This window comes from Momordica charantia, assembly GCF_013281855.1.
Source record: "Momordica charantia cultivar OHB3-1 chromosome 2 unlocalized genomic scaffold, Mcharantia_2.0 BLBB01000002.1, whole genome shotgun sequence".
NCBI lineage: Eukaryota > Viridiplantae > Streptophyta > Magnoliopsida > Cucurbitales > Cucurbitaceae > Momordica > Momordica charantia.
The window spans coordinates 18,706,609-18,728,314 of NW_028275160.1; the positions used below are offsets into that span (position 1 = coordinate 18,706,609).

The 21,706-nt window shown below is 39.7% G+C and overlaps 1 long non-coding RNA gene across 1 annotated transcript; it reads left to right on the forward strand.

Annotated features, from left to right (window-relative positions):
• The first annotated feature begins 551 nt into the window (after positions 1–551).
• Positions 552–3,524, forward strand: LOC148212968 (uncharacterized). Its single transcript, XR_015789241.1, has 3 exons — positions 552–1,467; positions 1,558–1,596; positions 3,291–3,524. It is a non-coding gene; the product is annotated as an uncharacterized LOC148212968 (long non-coding RNA).
• Positions 3,525–21,706: the final 18,182 nt, after the last annotated feature.

A 21,706-nucleotide genomic window follows, 5' to 3' on the forward strand; every position in this document is an offset into this window, starting at 1 on the left:
GGAGGGTAGTAGTCTACATATTAAGGTGACTTCGTGAAAACCATTGTCGACATCTGTAACGCCTCGAGTTTTCGGGTTATTTTTATTTTACGTTTTAAATTGAGCGTTTGGATTTTTTTTTCCTTTAAGCTGTTAAATTAAATTAATTGATTTTTAATTGGGAGTTCTAATTTTGGGTAAATTAGAATTAAGTTTAATTTCTTGGATTTAAGATAATTTAAGTTTTCGAACTTTGGAGGAGAGTTTTAATTAAATCTTAAATCCAAGGTTTTGGGAAGTTTAAATCTTTAATTTTTGGATTTTATTCTTGGGTCTTAGAGTTAAGTTAATCATTTTGTGTTAGGTTGTGGTGGATTTTATTCTTAATTACTAAAGTGTTTTCTTTGGGGTTTTGTTTTGTGCCTTCTTGTAAGATTGAGAATTTGGGCTTTTTAGTTTAAAACCAAAATTAAGAAGTTGGAATAAAAGAAAAGAAATTAAAGGAAAACGTTTCTAAATAAAACAAACCCTATTCCTCCTCCCTCTTCCTTGTAGCCGCCCCCCCCCCCCCATTTCTTCTTCTTCCTCCTCACCATTGTAGCCGCCCCCACCCCCAGCCATCCCTCACCGCCGGTGACCCGTGCACCACCGCCGTCATCAACGCTTTTCTCGACGAGCTCAGATCCGCGACGACAACGACTCAAGACGACTTGTAGCAACGGCGGCGCATCAATTCGGGTGTTCCGGTGGTGTGCAGCACTGTTTTGTGTCGGTTGGGGTGTTTTCGGTGCGTTTTGCTGCTGTAAAAACGCAAAAAGCAACTTAGTTCTTGGTGTTCAGCAATTACCCATGCCCGTTCGAAGTCCGAGTTACACTACCCACACCTTTTCAAGCTGGATCTAAGTTACCCACACCTAAGCGAAGTTGTTTTGTGGTAACGGACAGCAAAATGAAGTCGTTGGAAGTTGTTTCGGCGCGTTCATCTGCTGCAAAACGTGGACAGCAGCAGTTTCATGGTGTTCGGCACTTACCCACGCCCGTTTGAAGCTCGATTTACACTACCCACACCTTTTCAAGCTAGATCTAAGTTACCCACACATAAGCGAAGTTGTTTTGTGGTAACAAAGAGCAAAACAAAGTCGTTGGAAGTCGTTTCGGCGCGTTCCTCTGCTGCAAAACGTGGATAGCAGCAGTTTCGTGGTGTTTGGTGCTTATCCACACCCGTTCGACGCCCGATTCACGTTACCCACCCTTGGTCCAGTTAGATAAGAGTTACCCACACCTAAGCGAAGTCGTTTTGTAGTAACGGATAGCAAAACGAAGTCGTTGGAAGTTGTTTCGACGCGTTCCTCCGCTGCAAAAACGTGGACAGCAGCAGTTTCGTGGTGATTGGCGCTTACCCACAGCCGTTTGAAACCCGATCTATGTTACCCACCCTTGCTCGAGTTAGATATGAGTTACCCACACTCAAACGAAATCGTTTTTGTGGTAACGAACCCTTCGAACCATCCTTATAACTAACTTTTATGACTGAAACTGTCTTCTTGACATGCTGTTTTTTTTTATTTGAATGCCTAGGTGTCGAATCAACTGAAGAATTAGGAACATTGAGAGTGGGTAAGTAGTTCTTACTTGGGGGATGTTTGTTATTTGAATATGTATGAATTGTTTGGTGCTTTCGGTTTGTTTATTATTTATTAATATGTAAGTTGATTGTGTCTTTGTGAATATTGGCTAATGATTATAAGTAGTTTGAATGAAACCATGTTGATTCTGGTGGTTTATAACTGATTTGATTTGCGTTGTTGGATTTGATGCTTAGTGGTATTTATGAAAGTATTATGGATTATGAATGGTTTTATCGTTGTATGGTTGTGTTCATAAAAGCATACTGAAATACTGTGGGAGAAATCTGTTGTGTTGCGCATGCAGGTTGGACATGTCATTTCATTTTTAGCTTACTGTCTTTGGTTCTGGAAGCATGCTGGTTTTATTGTGAGTTGAGTGCTGCATGGGTCATGGCCTAGAAAGTATGTAGTAGGACTCTGGTGAGAGTTTGGTCCTTAATGAAGTGAATGGGTTATGTTGTGTTCTGATTACTATGAAATTTTAAGAGTGTTGGATGCATATATGGATATATGTCGACTACGTCTCTTTTGTGAATTATCTGCGCTGTGGTGTGTAAAGCATGCTGAGTGTTGAGAGAATGGTGTCCTCGTGATGTTGGATGGCCATGTCTGGATGATAGTGACATAGGTTTTGTGTATAACTTATGTTCCATTGTTGTGAGATAATTTCTGCATGGGTCATGGCTGAAAAGCATATAGGTCTCTGTTGAGAGTTCCGGGATGTAATATAGTAAATGGAGAACTAACAGGGCCAAAAAGGCTGGCACGTCACTAGTTGGGTATCGAGGCTCCAGGTGCAAAGGTCGGGGATTGATACCCCAACTTGGTAGAGATGAGTGTCGAGGCTCCGGGTACAAAGGGTCGGGGGTCGGCACGGTGATTTTATTTTGTTGAATTAGTATTGGGTCTTGATGTGGTGGCGGTCAAGGACCAACACGTTGAGTAGTCGTCGATACCTTGGGGATAAATGTCAAGGGTCGATGCACAATTCAAGGCTTTGGGAATAAATGACAAGGTCGAACGCCAAGCTTCTGTAGATGAGTGTCGGGCCTTGGGGATAAATGGCAAGGGCCGATACGATTCGAGGAGTTAGACTTGGGAAACTAACATAATGTGATGCACAGTTCAAAGCCTTGGGGATAAATGGCAAGGTCGAATGCCAAGCCTCTGTAGATGAATGTCGGGCCTTGGGGATAAATGGCAAGGGCCGAAACGATTCGAGGAGTGAGACTTAGAGGACTAACATAGTGTGATAGGTTGGGAGTTTCTTGGAGGCCAAGGACCAATACGTTGAGTAGTAGTTGAAGCCTTGAGGATAAATGTCAAGGTCCAACACCGAGCACCGTAGAGAAGTGTCGACGCTTTAGCTACGCGAGGTCAGGGGTCGGTACGACTCGAAGGAGTAAGTCTTGGAGGAATCAAGAAAGAGCACTAGTGAGTTAAGATGTGAGGCTGAGTTTGACATGTATGGTATATTTTTAGTTAAACTTATACATAAACTGCTTCTTGAAAGATGTTTCTTTCATTTAAGGCTCGAGATTAATGATAAGCATGATGTGTTGATTCTTTGATAAGCATGACACGTTGTATCCTTGATAAGCATGCTGTTTGTGCGTGACCCTTCAGATAAGGGCTGCTTACTGAGTACTGTGGTTGTACTCATCCCTCTTTTTCCCCCTCCAGTTTTGTAGGTATCGAGCTAGCTCTTGAGATGGTGATTGCGAGGAGGAGACTTGACTAGAGAGACCATTTAACGTTGCATTGTTAAGTTTCAATTAGGATAGGATAGTTATAGTTGTTTATTTGTAACTGAGTCTGTTGTTAGATTATTAAATTGGGTTGTTAAGTTCTCTTTTTTTTAAAGGATGTTTTAGGGCTGACAGTTTACGATTCTTTTAAGAAAATTAATTTTGTTTAGCTACTTGAACTTTGATGATGTGATCTATTGAGGTTATTTATCAGGATAATACATTTGTCAAGCTGAACTTGAATTAGCCTTTGCGTCGCTGTTATTCGAGAAAGTTAGTTTTCTGTAGTGGATAGTTTATGGTTAGTGAAGATTTTGGTGCAAAGTTTCTATAAGGTTGGATTGTCACTAAATTATTAACCGAGAAGAATTTGAGTTTCGTTAGAACTTTAGTGGTGTTTGTTTTGTTTAGTGCAAGCTTTTGTAAGTGTTATTAGTCAGAGTAGCGCAGCGGAAGCGTGGTGAGAATTTGTCAAAGTTTGTATTTCTAGTGGTTTAACTCTCTAGTACGAGTAATAATTCTTAAGTGGCTTTTAGTAACGTTCCCTTTTTGAATGTTGAAAATCCTGGGGTGTTACAACATCATTTTATGTCGGGTTGCTATTTAACAAGTTTTTATGAGTGTGGCTTTGGTTTGAAACCGATGTTAGTGTGTGGAAAACCTTATAGGCTAGTAGCCGGTCCACATGTCTTCTTGATGTAAAAGTTTTTGAATCAAAATGGAAGTTTGTGTATTCCTTGGTTTTGTAAAAAAGTTTTGTGTTCTAGAAAAGAAGAGGACTTAGAATCATTTGTATTTTCAAAACAAAGGATGGTTCATGGTATGTTGGCTTGAGATTAAGGTTATGATGTTTAACTTATGGAGTCCTTCATGAGACGTATATGATTCATTTACTTAGAATCTTGGGATTGTTGCTCCATTCATCTTTCTAGCATATTGATTGTTTTAGATTGATTGTTGTTGTTTTTGCTTGAGGACAAGCAAATGGGTAAGTTTGTGGGTGTGTTAGGGTTGACTTTTGACTTCAGAAAGTTGTGTCAGTAGACCCGTTTGACCACGATTTTAAATCATTCCCCATCATTATTTGCCAAAAAGAATTACATATTCTTAAAGTACAACATGCATATAACATTTATGGATAAAAGTCAAAATATGGTACTTTAAGACAAATATAAGAAAAATGCGGTCAAAGTTGGTAGAACATAACAGTTTTATGTTTTGCAGAAATTGCGCCTGACGCAATTTTGAAGTTCATTTTGCCAAATCGTGCGTTTTGATTAATGAAGAGCAAGGAAGACATTTCATATGTATTTTAATCAAGCGACAAACTGTGAGTCTAAGTCAAATGGAAGTGGTTAGGTGAATCTTAACTCATTTCCACCTAAAACGGTGGGACGTTCAACAACTTCAAGGGCTTATATAAGAAAGTCATTCCTCCAGCAGCAAATGATCCCTTCCCAGCTCGTTTTCAGCTTCATTTATTTTCTCTTTTGTTGTAGAACTCGTTCATATGCTTTAGATTCAAGTTTTAGTTGTTATTTTCTTGTATTTTCTTACTTTTGCTTACCATATTGCTTTTAATTCAAGTTCTATATTTTGTTATGCATTTATTCTATTTCTTTTAAGTTATTTAGCGAATTTACACTCCCCTCACATCAGAGAGAGAAGAGAGTAAAGCTATAACTCATTGTATGACTAGTTTATTCGTTTTAGTTCAATGAAAAATACTTCCTTTATGTTTTGATGCATTTTATTTTCTTTAAAAATGTTCTGAATTAGTTATGAACCGCTTTGTGGAATGCTGTAGTCAAAATGATTTGATTTTCAACACGCTTGGGATTTTGCCCAGAATTACGCCTTTCACTTTTTTGGGTTGGTTTCTAAAACTTCTCTTTACGTCTTTTTTCATTTGGCCAATGGAAACTTGATTTATACACTAAAACCCAACCCTGAAAAGGATGAGGTAGGTAAAATAGTAGGAAACCAATATGGGATGTGACTTAGACATAAGCGCATAAAAGATGGTCTTAGACATAGACCCTCTGACCCATAATGCGAATGAGTTGATAAAAATTCTCTAGGTTTGTAATCACACATAGACATATGATTGTAGGTTACCCTAGGCTCTGCAGCAACCAAAAGCGGTAGTGAAATAGTAGAACTCAGTTTCCCAAGAAAAGCCAGAATTGCGCCTATGTTACATCTTGGACCTTAAGTACCGCTGATTCTATGTTACATCTTGGAGTTTAAGAACCGTTGATCCTCTAATGAACAACTCGGTTATGGTCCAACCAATAACCGGAAGTCCCTTCGGCCCAGTGAGAAGGTGGGACCCCTTGTTCAAGTCCTAGAGTCGGCATTTAAGAGAACACTCATCTACTTACCCTAAAGTTGGGAAGGAGTGAATTTCATCTTTTGTAGTTATGTTCCCAGGTCCCCACTGGGTCTCGTCCCCAAAATGGTAGGAATATTGAGTCGACGACTCGAGCCACTCTCACCCATACAAATCAAAGGATGAGCCCTAATAGGCAGATGTCCATCACTCACTCAGGATTTAGATCGAGTTACCTGGTCATCCTATTGAAATATTAATCTATTAGCTAACGGTGTTACAGCTAGAGATTAATTATTTCATGGTCCGGTCCAATACAAACTCATTGTACAGGATACCCTCACTCGCATGTCTCCACACGAACGACCTGGATCAAGTCATTTGTAACTATTACAAAGTGGGTCATATCCATAGTGTTACTAAGATAAGGTACCCAACCTTATCCATATACTATAGACCCTTTAGGTTACTGCTGGAACATTATCCACACGTATATCGAATATATACTCTCTATATATACACTGTATATATACGTTGTATATTAAATATATACTATATATCTGTTATATACTGTTCTAGTTACATGACATAATCTCGGATGTTAGTTTATCGGATTTGGGTTAATGCAATTCTATCAATAACAACTTTATTGAATGAATATTTGTTTTATGTTTACAAACCACGAGTTTAGGGCATAAAACCCAACAAACTCCCACTTGAACTAAACTCTAATGGGGTGTTTAGGCAATATTGAGTTGTACAATAAAGTACAAATACAATAAAATAGGGCATACACTATGCCCTTTACAAGTCTCCCACCTACCTTGGACTATATTTTACATATCTTGTAGGTCTAGACTTTCTAGACGACCCTTTAACATTTTAGCCGTATGAGCCTTTGTAAACTGATCAGCAATTTGCCACAGCACCACTGTTATCACAATAAAGTGTGATGGACAAAGCCATGTTTGGCACAACTTCCAAATCAGTTAAGAACTTTCTATGCAACATCAGTTCTTTTACTGCTTCACAAGCGGCAACATATTCGGCCTCCATTGTGGAGTCTGCGATGCATCCTTGTTTGATGCGCTGCCATACTACAGCTTCTCTATTAAGTTTGAACACTGATCCCGAAGTGGATGTCCTCGAATCTTTATCACTTTGGAAATCAGCGTCAGTGTATCCTGTAAGGATCATATCATTAACGCCATACACAAGCATATAGTTCCTCGTTCTCCTAAGATACTTTAGGATACCCTTAACGGCAGTCGAGTGATCATATCATGGATTGGATTGATACCTACTGATAATCTCGACTGCATAGCAAATGTCAAGCCTAGTACACAACATGGCATACATCAGGCTGTCCACTGCTGAAGCATAGGGATTGATACCTACTGACATTGTTCATTAGACAGAGAGATTCTATGTCTGAAAGGTAGTAAACCTTTCTTGGAATTCTGCATTGAATATTTGACAAACATTTTGTCGATATGAGTTGCCTGAGATAGGGCTAGCGTTTTGTTCTTTCGATTCCTTATGATTTTAATCCCTATAACAAATTGAGCGTCTCGCAAATCTTTCATTTGGAATTCAGTTGCTAGCAACTTCTTAATGTCAGTTTGGAAACCTACATTATTCCCAATGAGTAGGATATCATCTACATACAACACCGAGAAAGCTACAGTGTTGTTGATGATCTCCTTGTATACACACAACATTATCGTCAAAACCATAAGACTTGATTTTGAAATCTTATATTCCAAGATCGAGATACTTGTTTTAATCCATAAATGGATCGTTGAAGCTTGCAAACCTTTTGCTCTTGACCTTGCTTAATGAACCCTTCTGGTTGAGACATATAAATACTCTCTTCAAGATTGACATTCAGAAAAGCAGTCTTGAGATCCATTTGCCAAATTTCATAGTCATAAAATGTGGCAATGGACAAAAGTATTCTCATAGACTTTAGCATGGCAACCGGGGAGAAGGTTTCCTCAAAGTCCACCCTTCCCTTTGGGTGTAACCCTTTGCCACGAGTCTAGCTTTAAAGGTCTATACCTTTCCTTCAGCGTCTCGTTTTCTCTTATAGATCTACTTACAACCTATAGGTTTGACTCCATCAGGTTGATCTACAAGGTTCCAGACAAAATTGAAGTACATAGACTCCATTTCAAACTCCATAAATTTGATCCATTTGTCCTTATCAACATCTTCCATTGCCTTCTTCTATGTAAATCGATCCTCAACGCCATCATCAGGTATGACGACCTTGGTTTCTTTTAAACCCACGTAACGATTAGGTTGTGACACAATCCTCACCTGCGTCGAGGCACTCTCAACTTTTGAGATGGATGTGACTAACATGATGTACTAGCGCCATCAACAACTCTTTTAAAGTGCTAGCTTTATCAACAACTCTTGTTGATGTATTTGTAGCTTCATCGGAAATCTCATTTAACACAACCTTGTTTTGTGGTTTATGATCTCTAATGTGGTCTTCTTCGAAGAATGTAGCCTTTGTGAGACAAACACTTTGTTTTCTTGTAGATCGAATAAGTGTTCACCTCTCGTTTCCTTGGGGTAACCTACGAATAGGCACAGTTTTGAACGAGATTCAAGTTTCTTTGGGTTTGTCACTAACACAAGTGCTGGACATGCCCAAATTCTAAAGTGACGTAAACTAGATTTACGTCCCCTTCATAGTTCAAAAGGTGTTTCAGAAACACTTTTGATGGAATTATGTTCAAAATGTATACTACAATCTCTACTGCATAACCCCGAAACGAGGCCGGTAATTGAGCATAGCTCATCATAGATCGAACCATGTCTAACAGGGTTCTATTTCTCCTTTCTGATACATCATTATGTTGAGGTGTACCAGGTGCTGAGAGTTGGGATGTAATTTCATGTTCTATCGTATAGTCCTGGAATCTTAAGTCCATATACTCTCCACCCCAATCAGATCGAAGCGTCTTTATTGTCTTACCTCATTGGTTCTCAACTTCAGTCTTGTACTCCTTAAACTTTTCAAGGGCTTCAGACTTATGTTGCATTAGGTAAAGATATCCATACCTTGAATAATCATCTTCAAATGAGATGAAATACTCATACCCTTCTCTGGCTTTAACATTCATCGGACGACAAATGTCTGAATGTTGGCTCTAAGGGTTCTTTGGCTCTGTAACCTTTTCCAGTAAAAGGTTTTTTAGTCATATTTCTTTAAAGACAAGATTTACGTGGAGGTAATGAGTCATCTTTTAACTCGCTTAAAAGTCCACTCTTAACCAATCTCCCAATCCTATTGAGATTTATGTGACCTAATCTTAAGAGCCAAAGATAAGTATTTTCTTTTGGAGAAGTTTTTTGTCTTTTGTGTTGAGTTTTAGCATTTTCAAACAACCCTGTATTTAAAATTGTTGTAGTTATGGTTTGTCTTAACACATATAAGTTGTTTTCAAGTTTTGCATAACAAATGTTAACACCATTTCGTGAAATTAACAGTTCATTTAATGGAAAGGAAATAGCATAACATTGTTCCAGTAGACAAGAAATTGAAATTAAGTTCCTTTTTATTTTAGGAACTGCATACACATTATCTAATAATATATATGTATTATTGTCTAAAAACAACTTTAGGTCTCCCACTGCAACTGTTGAGACGGCATCTCCCGTTCCGACTTTGAGAGTCATCTCCCCAACATCAAACTGCCTTCAGGAACTAATTCCCCGAAGAGAAGAACAAACATGGTTTGTGGCCCCTAAATCCAGTATCCAGGCAGAATCATCATTCTCCACTCAGCAAGTTTCAAGAACAAGTAAATCATATTTACCTTCTTTGGCTTTCTTCTTTTTGGCAAAGTATTTCGGGCAGTTTCTTTTCCAGTGTCTATCCACGTTGCAGTGGAAACATTTTCCCTTTGTCTGCAACTTTAGCCTTGCCCTTCTTGGTAGCATCATTAACAGTAGGGTCAGCTTTAACCCCCTTACCATTGTTCTTCTTCTTCTTGAAAGTCTCGCTTCCAGAAGAAGAAAGTGCAGTAACAGTAGGGTAGGATTAGCTTTCTTTGTCTGAAACTGTGGCCTTGCTTTTCTTGGTAGCATCAGTAACAGTAGGGTCAACTTTCACCCCCTTACCGTTGTTCTTCTTACTCTTGAAAGTCTCGCTTCCAGAAGAAGAAAGTGCAGATTTGGTTCCTGAGGTCGAACCTCGATCGAACCATTTTTAGGTGACAACGTTTTCCTCTCCTTCCTGTCCCTTATTTTTCATAAGAGACTGAAAATCTATAGCTCATTTAAGAGCATGGTAAGGTTGTTCTCTATCTTGTTCATCATAACATTGCTGCGAAACTATAGGAAACTCTTTGGAAGAGATTCCAAGATAAAGCTGACCTTGACTCCCATCGTCTATGACAGCGTCGTTCACTTTGGCCACATTAAAGTGGACCATCAGATTGAGAACATGTCTCGCACTGATGTTCCCTCTTTCATGCAGAAATTTTAAATGAACTTGAGGGCATCGTGTCGGGTTTGAATGGACGACTGTCTAAACATGTCCTGTAAAGAGTCCATGATCTCCCTTGCGGTGACCATGTTCTCATGCTTCTTGGCCAGCACATCAGATATGCTTGCCAAGATGTATACATTGGCCTGGATCCATCCGTCATAGGTATCCCGACTAGCTCGAGCTGCATTAGGAGTGGGAGCCTGAGGACACTACTTAATTAAGACGAACCTAAGTTCATCTACCACAAGTATCGTGTTAAGGTTCGTTTTCCATTGTGTGTAATTTTTGCCGTTGAGCTTTTCGGCGGCAAGCAGGGCAATAGATTAGACATGTTGAAAAATAAATCTATATAAGACACTTGCACTACCCATTAAAAATCCAATCAAATTTAGCAAAAAATAATAATGCACGCTATCAATCAAGATTATTTTTTGCGGCGATGCTTCAGTGATTTAGAGTAACAGCTACCGTGGAGCAGTCAGCTACTCCTTCACTGAATTGAGACATTCTCAACTAAATATTACACCATAATAACTCTTATTCCTATAACAGTTAGTCAACGTTTGTTTGGTCAAGAAGTTATTAACTAACTTAACAACTTCTCGTAAGTGTGACCCGCCATTTTCAGACCTCAGAGGTCCGTCCCAATAAGCCCGTCGTAGTGAAGGACAAATATTGGTACAAAACCTAAGAGACCTTATCCATTTATGTAGTTCGCCCTAATTATGATTCCATACAACAGACCCTCCGTAGGGATGGTCGCTCCAGGACGACATGCAAGCCGCGCATAGAACTCACCTTTCGTAGGGAGGCCGCGCCTAGGGCGACACGAGGCCGAGCATGGAACTCACGGTGTGAACTTATACGGAGAACGTGAGTGAAAGAATGTATATATATACCACATATATCTCATATACTTTGTATATTTTATATATACACCTAATTCTCCCACTTAGTATTTTACAACTAGGGTTATTACTTACGTAAATCCGGCTAAATGAAATTATCTAAGTTTATTAGTTTGCCCAATATAACTTTTATATTTGATTTGTTTAACACTTAATGTTTTAGTTCATTAAACACTTTAACGAACTAACCACATTATCCATGCTATAAAATATTGACTAATTCAACCCCCAGGTCAGTTCCTAGGTAGAGGTGTTCCCTTACGGTCAGCTTAAGTATCTCAACCTAAACAGAACCTTTCTTAGACAGGGTTCCCTTATAGGCAATATTTTATATTAAGCTCTTATTTCGTCGTTTTAAACCTATTTTAAACCAAAATAAAAAGTATATAACCTAGGATATAATCAATTTCAAACCCCTTTAAAAATAATTATTGAAGACCTAGGGTTTGCATGCAATTCTTGATTATGGATTTAAATTTCTATTCACCAAATTTATAACACTTATAAATTTAAAGAAGTTGAAACTATAACCATACATCAATGACATACATAAATATAACATTTATATTTACTAAAGTACTGTCATGCTCAATACAATTTTATTTTTCATTTAATTAATACAACGCTTATATTAAATAATCATGAAAATAAATAATGCTATCATACATTATAACTATCATGTACATATGATGCATGAACATGGTTAACATATGGTGGGATTTTAAACTATATGACATACTTTATGCAACATATACAACTAACTAAGTATACATTCAAAATGCATAATAATTAAATAGAAAAATAGATCGATTTTTGGATTCCTATAAGAAATTAAACAAAAAACAAAAAAAAAAATTTGTATTATTATTTTTTTATAAAACCCGGTGCCTAGGAGCCCGGACCCAGCACCGAGGCGCCGTGGGACAGCGCCTAGGCGCTGCCCCCACTGCAGCAAGCCCGAGCTCTCGGGTTTCTGCACCTAGGCGCTGTCCACGCAGTTGCTTCGGTTTTTCTTCACTTCTCTGGTACTCTTTCACAGCAAGTCCTTGCCATGAACGACACGAACTTACAGACTCTATTTACAGGATTAAATGCCCAAAACAACAGGCTTTTACATTGATCGAATCAACTGAAATCTGTAAATCTAATGCCAGAAATAAAAAACGTCTATTTGCAAACCACATACATCAAATGCAAACAAACACCCACCATTCTTTTCATTGTTATTCAAAACAAGATCGAAAATAGATCCTAGGCTCTGAAACCAATTGAAGGGATCGGATCCCGCAGCAGAAGCGCGCGAACGCGTGTGCTTCGAACTTGTTTTAGAATTACAACAAAGAAAAGACATATAAGCATGAATAAAATGAAGTTAGTGATACATATCTTTCAAGACACCTCTTAAATGTCGACACCAACGCCACCACAAAGTCTTCCTCGCTATCTTCTGGAAGTTAAGAACTCGGTTTGTGAGAACCATCTTACAATTGAAAGGGAAATTGATAGGTTGAGAAAGCGGTTTTCAAGCTAGAGTTTCCGAAACTCGTTCAACCGGCGACCGAGAGAGTATTAAGGAAATGGGAGAGCCTCCATTTTTTTAAGGGAGGAATAGTGGTGGGGAAGTCGCAACATCCCCACTCACCACTCTCCCACTTCCCACCATTAATGGTGGGGAGTGGGAAAACCTCCCCCACTTTCCACCACTCCACTTTTCCTTTCTTTTTTTTTAATTAAAACATATTAATTAAAACAATTATTAATTTAATTTAAGTAAATCTAATTAAATTTAACCAAATTAATATATCACATTAATTTAATTAAACTTAAATTAATCAACTATACTAGAGTCAAATTCTAATATCCATCCCTCTAATAATTTTGAATAAAATTTAAAATTAACTTTATATTATAATGTATCAACATACGTTATATTATTTTCATCTCATGCAATTAACCTTAATTTCGTTTAACTAATTTGAAAAATTCTAATTCTTTTCAAGACTAAATGTTTTTAACTATCCTTTACGATCTAGAAAAGAGACCTAATGTGTAACGCCCCAGGAATTTCACCATTTCCAAACAGGGACCGTTACTAAGCCTAACTAAAATTTTCACATAAACAAGAGAATTTTCTTCACAACAATACTAAGCAATAGAACTACCACGCTTCCGCTACGCTACTCTGATTTTCAACACTCACGAGAGCTTGAACAATTAGAACAACAACACTAAAGTTTTAAGAGAAACTCAAATCCTATGCAGATAAACCATTTAATACCGACTTCACGTTAACCAAACTCTTCAAGGAATCCTTTACTAACTATAAACCATCCACTAAATGAATTTTAACATCTCGAATGCCAATGAAGCAAAAACTAATTCAAGTACGAACAACTTAAACGAATGTATTCATAAATATCCTAAGTCAATTACAATCCCGTAGTTCAAGAGGCTCACAAAGTTAATGATCTAAAAGAATAATGAATCGGCGCCCTTACAATCATCCTTTAGACAATAAAACTAAACAAACCAACCACTACCAACTCAACTACAAGATTAAATGGCCACAACTATCCTAACTAAAAGAAATTAACTTCACGTAGCAAAAATAATGGTCTTTCCGATCAAGTCTCCTCCTCGCATCACCATTCCAAGAGCTAGCTTGATACCTGCAAACTGGAGGGGAAAAAGAGGGATGAGTACAACCACAGTACTCAGTAAGCAGCCCTTATCTGAAGGGTCACGCACAAATAGCATACTTATCAAGGAACAACGTGTCGTGCTTATTAAAGAATCAACATATCATGCTTATCACAACTCTCGAGCTTTGAGTAAATAGAAACATATCACAAGAAGCAGTTTATGCAAGTGTTTAACTATACATGTACTGTACATGTCAAACTCATCCTTACACATTAACTACCAACCTCTAGTCTCCCTAACATCTCAAGTACCTCTACACTTATCACAGCTATCCTAGCCTTCCACAATTAACTCCTTCGAGTAGAGTCGGCCTCTGACCATTTATACCCAGAGCCCCGACACTGCTCCATCGGCCCTCGACCATTTATACCCGAGGCCCCGATGACTTCACCATCTATTGGCCCTTGACCATTTATACCCAAGGCCCCAATAGTTCTCCTTTCCAAAGACTCCTCGCATCGACCCTCGACCATATATACCCGAGGCCTTGAACTCTGCATCGACCCTCGACCATTTATACCCGAGGCCTCGATGTCTTACAATCTATTGGCCCTTGACCATTTATACCCAAGGCCCCAATAGTTCTCCTTTCGAAAGACTCCTCGCATCGACCTCCGACCATTTATACCCGAGGCCTCGACGTTCATCTTTATCCAATATTGGCGTATCGACCCCCGACCATTTATACCCGAGGCCTCGATACCTAATTAGTGACGTATCAACCCTCGACCATTTATACTCGAGGCCCTGACACTCACCCATTCACTTCATAACTTTCATAACTCCACGTAACATTTCTAGCCTGCCAACCAAGATTTCATAACTACTTCCCTAATAACACCAACCACCACAACGCCCATCACGACACAACCACTAGTATGATTTCAATGCATCACAGATCTAAAAAACACAAAGTTTGACAACAATCAACCTGATCACAACATATAGCACACAAAAGCTTTAACAAATAACCCTATGGCATGCTTCACATAACATGCTTTCCACATAGCGGTTCAGAAAACTTTTAAGAACACGCCCAACACAATTCATCCAAACATTTAATATCCAACATTCGAAGAAATCATCCAACATCAGTATTCAATAAGCATTGCTAGACATAAATAAACACATCAGACACGCCAAGCATCTTATGCAAAATTCAGACAACAACATCTCCACGATAAGTCCACTTTAACGAGCATTCCCTGCAACATACATCATTCCACATCAGATCTCAGCAGCTCAACAATACAAAACTTCCACTATTATCACCGACGGACATTCAACACTACACAGGCACATAAACCAACATAAACAAGAGTTACACTGCACAATAACGTATCAGACTCAATACTAAACATCATAAAAGAGCACAACGGCAACCAAATAATAAACATCAACGCACGCACCCGCCCCTCGTCTACTTACTTTTCATTACTCGATAGGCCACCAATTCCAATCTTTCAAATGCATCGACAAGCCATTCACACATCTAATCAAAACACAATTATCCAACATGCTCTTCATCGTACAAAACAAGAAGATAGACCCGTAGCTTCCAACTAAGCAAACATAAACTAAATAACATAAAGCTGTCACGTGTATTTTCAATCCCAAGACATGCTTTCAAACATCAAAGCTTAATCACTTCCAGCCATACCGAGCAGCAACTTTTAAGGCACATCCAATAATCATGACACTAAATATTTTCCTAATATGTAAAAGGAAAGGAACAAGAGAAAAAACAAGGATGCAACCCAACGATAACGACTAGAAGTCCTCAAATGATGCCCAACCAACTCTAAATACATGAGACATTCAAGTATAGCAAGGTTAAGCACGAAACCATCTCAATAACACCTATTAACGCACACACCAAAAGCACCACACAATTCATAGATATTCAATCAACAAACATCCCCCAAGTAAGAACTACTTACAACAAAGTTCTAATGCGCTACCAAGTTCACCGAAGGATTCCTAAATCCAAAAGCAAACCAAACTTGATTAGAATTCATGTTAGAAACACTTAGTTTGCATCGAAAGTGAGTTTAGATGATCCGTTACCTACTATCTCACCATAAAAACCTCTTGGGTAAGGAGTGGGTCGACGCCGAGGAGGTTCGGGCTTCAAAATAGGAGTGGGTCACTGCCGAACGTCCTAAAAACACTACTGTATTGTAAATTCCTGTTGGAACGTCACTGGTCGCTCGTGGGTAACTTCTGTTCGTCGAGTACTATCGCGGTTCGTGAGCCACCACCACCTATTGCTGCCGACCCCAAGCCTCAGCTGCTGCAAGACGCCCATTTTCACTACAGATCACATCGGAGAACTGGCCGCGCGCAATGCTGAGCCATCGAAGAATGCCCAAATCGTCGCTGCCACTGGTTCGGGTCGTGGGTACTCTATTATGCAGTTGTGACTGCTGCAGAACTTGTCGCGCCGCCACTACTGTCGGGAAATCGCGTCGCCGCCGAGGATGCGTCGCTGCAAATGCCCGCTGTTCGTTGGTCTGCTCGTTGGATGTAGTGCTGCTGTCGTGACACCGTGAGGCGCTGATTCGTGAGGTTGCCGCCACCGTGGAGTCGCCGGAGAAGAGAAGTCGGGGGAGTGCGGCGGCTGGTTTGGGGAAGAAGAGGAAGGAGAAATCGGGGGGGGGGGGGGGGAAGGGCTGGCGGCTGGCAAGGGGAAAAAAAGGACAAGATGTTGTTAGGGTTTTGTTTTCCTTTTGTCCTTTTCTTTACTTTATTTACTAACCTTGATTTAAAACCAAAAGCCTTATTTCTCAAATTTTAAAGGGCCCAACTAACGAAAAACAATGGCCCAAAACAAGAAGCCCCAAAACTATACTTTAGGAAAACGAATAAACCCACAACAACCCGAATAAAATAGTTAACTTAAACTCTAAAACCCAAGAATAATAATTCAAAGAAAAGTAGAATTTATGAAGGAAAATCCTAAAACCCCTGAATTTAAGATTTAACTAAAAATCTCCTACACAGGTCGAGAACTTAAATTATCTTAATCCAATGAAATTAAACTTAATTCCAATTTAGCCAAAAATTAGAATTTCAAAGTTAGAAGATCCAAGAATTAAAGTTATCAACTTAGGGAAAAATCCAAGGACACCATTTATCCAAAAATAAACGAGTCCGAGAACGCGGGGCGTTACATAATGGACCTACAGATCGGAAGATCCAACAAGACGAGGTTAATTGATTAAACTCATTAACAATATTAATCAACATTCGTTAACTGTCGATCACTCCACTAAGGACCAACAGTTGCACACTTCTCACTGTAGAATATTTTGCGTCCATGGCTTTTGACCATTAACGGTAAGTCAATCCTTCACGAGTGTTCGTAACCACAGTTGGGTAAAATTACCGTTTTACCCCTGTGTTACATCTTGGACCTTAAGTACCGCTGATCCTCTAATGAACAACTCGGTTATGGTCCAACCAATAACTGGAAGTCCCTCTCGGGCCAGTGAGAGGGTGAGGCCCCTTGTTCAAGTCCCGGTGTCTGCACTTAAGAGAACATTCATCTACTTACCCTCAAGTCGGGAATGATTGCATTCCATCTTGTGTAGTTATTTTCCCAGCTCCCCACTCGGTCTCGTCCCCAAAATGGTAGGAATACTGATTCGGCGACTCGGGCACTCGCACCCATAGAAATCAAAGGATGAGCTCTAATAGGCAGGAGTCCATAACTCACGCAGGATTGAGATCGAATTACCTGGTCATCCTATTGAAATATTAATCTATTAGCTAACGGTGTTACAGCTAAAGATTAATTATTTCGTGGTCTGGTCTAATATAAACTCATTATATAGCATACCCCCACTCGCATGTCTCCACATGAACGACCTGGATCAAGTCATTTGTAACTATTACAAAGTGGGCCGTATCCATAGTGTTACCAGGATAAGTTACCCAACCTTATCCTTATACTATAGACCCTTTAGGTTACTGCTGGAACATTATCCACATGTATATCGAATATATATTTTGTATATACGTTGATATTAAATATATATTGTAGATCTGTTATATACTGTTCTAGTTACATGACATAACCTCAGATGTTAGTTTATTGGATTTGGGTTAATGCAATTCTATCAATAACAACTTTATTGAATGAATATTTGTTTTATGTTTACAAACACGAGTTTAGGGCATAAAACCCAACAGCAACGTGCCCACAGATCCAAATGAAGCAAAGGAGATGTCACAGAGAGCAGCTCGGTATGTACACCGAGACGGAACCATGTACCGGTCCAGATTCTCCCTACCCCTTCTCAAGTGTATCTCCAAATAAGATGGAAACTACGTCTTAAGGGGGGTACACGAAGGAGTTTGTGGCAACAACTTGTGGGACAGGTTGTTATCGGCCAAGGTCTTTCCTCATGGCTACTATTGCCCACAGTTTATCAAGACGCGAAGGAGTTCGTGAAGGCGTGTGACAATTGCCAGCGCTTCGCGAATCTCATCCATTAGCCCTCTGAATTGCTGACTCCAATCTTAGCCCGTTAGCCCTTTGCATAGTGGGGAGTCGACCTCATCGGTCCTTTCCTATTGGGTAAGGATCAGACCAAGTATGCAGTTGTAGTTGTAGACTATTTGACCAAATGGGCTGAGGCCGAGGTGCTTTCCACAATCACGGAGGCCAGGGACATGGCCTTCATTTGGATGAACATTGTTTGCCATTTTTGAATACCCAACGCCATCGTAACAGACAACGGCAAACAGTTTGACAATGCAAAGTTTAAAGTCTTTTGCAATAAGCTAGGAATCAGCCATCTCTGTTCATCCCCGAGTCACCCCAAGGCCAATGGACAGGTGGAGGCAATTAACCAAATTATTAAACGTGGTCTCAAGCTAAGGCTAGCTACAAGGAAGGGTAGGTGGGCCGAGGAGCTACCTGAAGTACTCTGGTCCTACCGAACAACACCGTGAGAGTCAACGGGCGAGACTCCTTTCTCTATGGCTTTCAGCTCTGAGTCCGTGGTGCCGGTAGAGATCGATATGCCCACTGAAACAGTTGATTGTTACGAGGAAACAAGGAACGAGGAAGAGCTGCTTCTCAACCTCGACCTCCTTGAAGAAAAAAGGGAAACGACCCAACTACGCTTAGCAGAGTACCAAAATCGGATGGCTAGACGCTACAATTTGAGAGTCCAGCCTTAGATTTTACAGGTTGGACACTTAATCTTTCACAAAGTGCAGAAGCATGTTGACATGCTGGAGCCAAGCTGGGAAGGGCCGTTCGAGGTCAGAGGCATATTCCAACTTGAGACGTACATGTTCGTCGATCTTGAAGGAAAATTGCTCTTGCATCCCTCGAACACATAGCACTTGAAGCGATACTACCCTTGAAATGTCGAAATAGTCCAAAGATAAATTGGACTTGTAAAAATTTTCAAGGGCTAATCCCAATAAAGGACTTCGTGCTATTTAATTTCATGTCTCCTAAGGGCTATGAGTTCGATGTGAAATTAAATGGGGGCCAGACGTGGGTTAAAACTTAAAGAAAAATTCAAACCTCTAGGACTTACGACTTTGAGGTGCGATGTGGTAAACTTAAAGAAAAATTCAAACCTTTAGAACTTACGAGTTCGAGGTGCGACGTGGTAAACTTAAAGAAGAATTTCAAATCTTTAGAAGTAAGATTGCATGGAGACAGAAGGAAAAGGTCTTATTGATGTTCAAAAGTGTGGGCCGAGATGTATAAACCTCGAGACCCAAAGCATCAAAAGCAAGAAAGGTAGAAGGGAAAGATAGTAGTTTGAAAAATCAGAAAGAGATGGAGCCCATCAGCTGCTTCCAAGGTGCGACCCGACCTTACCTTAGGAACCCAGGATGTCAGGCTCCTAAAGGTCCACAAGCCCGGCATCTTGGAGGAGATCACACCAGTGATAGAGAGGCTAGCCCCATCGACCTCTTGGAAAAAAAAGCTTGCTTCTTCCGCCTAGTCGAGCTCGGTGTCGGAGTTATGTTCTTTCAGGCACTGGTCCACCAAGTATTTGGGGCCAACAGTTCCATTGGGACTCGTAGCTCACTTCTTAGCATATTGAATTTTAATAGGCTTTAGGTCGATATCAAGATTCACTTCCTTAACTCCATTCATTAGGAACCTGAAACCGGCATCACTGAAGTCCTTGGCAAATACGTCAAAGTCAGGATGCTGGTGAAAAGCTTCCTCAAAGAACACCCCGTTGCTAAGCTTGGACTTCTCGAGTGCCAGCTCGGCCACCAGCTTCTCCAATTAGAGTCTTTGGCCTTTAGCTTCTCCTCGAGGTCCACCCCGCGATGTTCGAGCTCATCATTCTGCTTCATGAGGGCGAACTTCTCCTTATCCAAGCCCTTGGCCACTGCATGGGCACCACTGAGAGCTTCCATGTGGCGAGCAACTTCCGCCTTTACGCTTTTGAGCTCGGCCTTGTCGGGCTTGGAAGTAGATGATTACGCTTGTTTACATGCGTAAAAAGAAGGTTTTAGATGCTGTTTTTACTATGTTTTAGCTTTGTTTCAAACTTTTCTCGGTCATTTGAGTTCCAATTCATGCAAAATTCATATATGATGGTTTGTGGTAGGCTTATATTGTATTTCTGACATTTTAGGACCATTTGGGAGTGGAAATTAATCAAAAAAAGCAAAAAGTCGGAAATACCTACATGGGAGGCGCCAAGCGCCTGGGAAGGCTGCAGAAAACAGTTTTTCTTCCAACTTTGCCCTTAATGAAACGCGTCTTCCAATGCGTTTTGGTGGTTCCAACCGATGCATACGTGTAGAAGAAGTGTTCCACTATCAGTTTGAGCACGATTTAGTCAGTCAAAGATGTTGGAAATGGGTGATTCACCATCGTTTTAGGACCTACCTAACCAATTCTGCACAGCTATAAATTCCAGCAACTTCTCCACCAAATTCATCAAGCCTTGCTTCCTTCTCTTGATCATTTTTAGTGTTTCTTTGTTGCTTTCTAAGTACTTTTGAGTTGCTTTCATTAGTTGCTTTTGGTTTTTAAATCTCGAGCACTTTACATTCCTTTATTGAGCTTTGTTTTGTTTCCATTTGTACTTAGTTATTTTCTACTTATTCAAATATATAAAAATCCAGCACTTTGCTTATCTTCCCTTTGCCTTTACTTTATTTTTAGTTAAGAGAGTTGTGTTTTTGGAGGAAAGAGCACGTGACACTCCCCCTTGCTTGAAAGAGAAGGGCAAATCTCTCAATCCCGATAAAAACTCTCCGTTAGTTAACTTTTGTTGTTCACACATGCATTCCAATTCCAACCATTTGACTTGCTGTATTTTCTTCAATATGTCTTTCTAAATTCCCGTCTCTAGCCCGGTTATAGATAGTTAGCCTTTTATTTCTAATGAGGGTTGCTAAGAAGTAGTGTTTTTGCTTTCCATTCATTGCTCAACATGTTTCCCAAAAAGTTAGGATTTAGAGAAGGCCACTGTAAGTCTTAACAAGTCAATACTGAAAAGGTTGCTTATTTGCATTGTTGAGTGGTTAAACCGAGGAGAGGAGCGCCTTAGACATAAGGGTTCCGCTTAAGTAGCCTAGACATAGGACCTTAACTCGAGGTTGCGACTATTTCCATCCTAAAACTAAGATATCTCTCATAATAGACATATTAGGGAATGTCTTAGGACTTTGAACTTGCTTAGACATAAGTCAAGTGAGAAGCGTAGTCGTTGGTTTCTAAAGTAAAATGTCCTTGATTCTTTGTTGGCTAACTTGAAGTAATTCGGGCTAGGTTTTACCATTATAAGACCAAATCCCAAATCCAAAACCATTATTTGTGACCACTTCCCATTTTACAAAAATCACTCATTTCAATGTTCACTATTCATTAAAACTTTAGAGTTTGGAAATTATTTAGAAGTTTT